Raw genomic sequence first — 3,593 nt, forward strand, 5'->3', positions numbered from 1 at the left:
ATAACTTCATATATATGATCATTTTTCTTTTCAAATCAAATTAACTTGTATCACATTTGAGAATAAATAAAATTCAAGTTTTGAAAATATTCTTCCCCCCCCCCCCCCAAAACATAAATTTTTAACAAAATTAAACAGTTTAGCAGATATAGATAAGCAAGAATGAAAATTGAAATAACATGCTTATAAGAATTTCTATACCCTAATTATACAAGTATAAATCTACGAACAGGAGTAAAATTAATTTTTGATCAATTTTCTATCATTTTCAATTCAATTCAACATGTTAGAGATTCAATAAACTTCTAAGTAGTGGGTACAAACATAAAAATAAACTAACACAATAACTTCGATTTCCGGTCTCAACATAAAAACAAACACACTAACAAGATAAAAGAAAAATACAAGGTAGCAGTTTTCTGAGTTTAAAAATTAAAAGTAAAGTTAGCAAGATTTTTAACTTTTCACAAGATATAGAAATAAGTTCAATTCTAACTAACTAAAACACAATAATCAACACATAACAATAATCATTACCCTAGAATTTTAAAACAAAATACTAACAAAACACAACATCACAATACAATTAAACAAAATAAAAGTCTCATGCATCACAAAGTCTAAACAGGTGCACAAATGCAAATGTAGCAAGTCCAAACCAAATAGTCCAACACATATTACAAACATAAAAATAAATTTAGTCTTTCTCCTCATCATCCTCAGAATCACCGCTATTCCAGACATTTGTAGACTCATAATCAGGGTATCTAGGATATGGAGGAAATTGCACTCCTGGGTTACCCTTAATGAAGTTTTTCAGAGATGAATGAAATTTCTCTTCATAATCACTTGTTCTTCTATTATACCCATCAATATGACCTGCAAAGCTCTAAATTTCTTACCTTATCCATGGTATAGTTGATATTATTCATCATCCTCTGTAATAATTGACCTTGAGTTTCCGTAAACTCACTTTTAAAAGTAGAAGCTCATGAGGTATATGGTCTAGATATAGAAGTAGCAGAGGTAGAAGCAGTAGACGTTGTCATTCCATAACTCCTTAAAAATCCTCCTCTCCAGCTAAAAATAGATTGCTCTGAATATGACTTCACATTAGCACTTGTAATTGGCTTTAGAGGCAACAGTAATTCCTCCCAGCTATCATATCCGACTCCAGTCAACTCACATAAAGAAAAGATCAATGAAGCAAATCTCAGACCTGCAGTAGTAACGACAGTGGCAGAATTGATGATGGTCTGATAGATCAAAGCACCAATGTTGATGAGCTTGTCTTCTTGAATACAATAGTTCAACGTTTCTCTCTCTCTAGTAACTTTGCTGAGAAGATTTGTCGATAATAGATGGGTTGAAATAAAATAGTGTCATGCCTTCGAAGGTGCACTCAACTTTGAGGTGGAAAAATTGACTCTTCTTTCATTCGTAATTTTCTAGAGCCCTCTTCCAACAGTCAAATAGGAAATAATCTCATCTAGCTCTGTCTCAGTTGGACTATAGTTCACATAAAAGCACAAAGTATCAGTTGGTAAAACATATTGATTACCTCCGGTGAAAAAGGTGTCAATTTTCCTCTAATCATGACTTGATCATCTTCAACCTTAGGAAGGTTAGCATAGAACTCCCTAACTACAGAAATAATGGCCACAGCAGAAAAACAACAGAATCGATCCCATTGTCGGCGAACGATCAGATCTTCTACGGATCCACCTGGACTCTTGAAACATCACTCTGAATAAGTTTTCGTGATTGCAGAGCATCACTGTACCTATCTTGAGCTTTCGAACTCACAAATTTGCTCGAATTAAAGGGGTTTTTTCTTTTGCTCCTCTTCATTCTTGGTGTCATTCTAGAAATTTCATAAAATTTCACAATAACTTCAAAAATCAAGTCTAATCCACTAAACTTAACTTCTATAAACATAAACTACACTTTCTATGCAATTTTCATAGATTTTTCCTCATTTTTCACCATGAATAGTGATTTTTGGGTTCTTCCAAATGTACTCAAAATACATGATGAAAATCCAAAATTTTTACATATAAGTGAAGCTCATACCTCAAAAAATTCAAATCTAGCAATTTTTTCTCAATTCCACCAAGAAATCTCCATAAAATGGCTTGCTCTAGACTTCAAAATCGTGAACTCGAGAGGTTGAAGGTGACGGCAAGAGTAAAAATGGCGATTTTTTGGGTTATTTTTCACTTTTAATCATTCTCGAACGGTTTTCGTGAACCGGCGCTTAAGCGCGGATAAGTGGCGCTTAGGTGCCTGCCTCTCGGGTCACATCGCGCTTAAGCACGAGAATGTGGCGCTTAGGCGCCAGTGCACGATTTTTGATATTTTTAAACTTAAGTAAAATACACTTTAAGCCTAAGTATACCACCCCTAAATGGTCTCATAACACTTAAATGACTATTTTCCTCTTCCTTAACTCTCCTTTTTCTCAAAATTCTTCAATATAATTCATTCGATTGGAGTCTAAAAATTACACAAATTTTCACAAAAACTAACATATAAATTCATTCACAAACTAGTACAAGTACATATAACTAGTACAAGTACATATAACAATTAGTTCTCATTTCAAATAGTCTCGGATGAGAAAATTTTTCTAAATATAAACGCTAAACAAACTAACATAAACTCCAAAAACAGTATTTAACACTTAACACATTAAAAAATAACTCCTAACAAACAAACTTTAACACTGAACTTAATTCCATTCTTCATTTGTTGGGACAAATTCTTGTCTTTCATTAGTCTCTCCTTGGGCAACTGGAATATAAAGTTGATAAAATAGACGGTGGTGACGAGCTCTGATACTATCTTCTTCTATCCATTTATGTTTAAGATAAATCACATTTTACATCTATATAGAAAGTCAAGATCAGCCCCCAATGAACAATGAATGGGAAACACTCCCTCGGAAACAACATAAGAGGTTTAAGGAATTGTGGAAGTCCCTACATAGTCCTTCGACCATTCATATTCCCAAGAATGTGTTGTCTCATGAATATACTAAGCTCTTGGAGGTTGATGTCCTTATAAGTTTCTTTTATCGTCTGTTATTGTATAATTTATCGCGACTTTATATATGCTTAAAAATGTAAGTATTTAATACTGCTACTAAAAGATTTATTTTCTCAACAACTGTACCAAATCCTTAATAACAGTTATAGATTCGATAAATATGAATGAAATAAATATTCATTAATTGTAAAGTCACACTTATCAACGCAAGTATACGTATCACTCAAGTAATATAGGGCTCTAATGGAGTCCTAGATATCGATCCCACAGGGAGTAAGTTTAGAACTACGAACTAAGATTTTAGAAAAAGCAATACTTTAATCACAACAACGAAGTTCAATTTATTTATCTGTCACTAATAGGCAATTGAAATAAATATATAATTTTAATCTATCAAATAACTAATTTTATACTAATGAAGGTTTAATTTTGATATTCAATATATAAGAAAACATCATTCTCCTTGTCAAGAAATTATAGTGAATGGATAAAATGAATTAGTTCAATTTATATTGTGTCAAATAGGAGCATACATATTCTTTACC

This window comes from Phalaenopsis equestris, unplaced genomic scaffold (genome assembly GCF_001263595.1).
Source record: "Phalaenopsis equestris unplaced genomic scaffold, ASM126359v1 Scaffold000202, whole genome shotgun sequence".
Taxonomy (NCBI): Eukaryota; Viridiplantae; Streptophyta; class Magnoliopsida; order Asparagales; family Orchidaceae; genus Phalaenopsis; species Phalaenopsis equestris.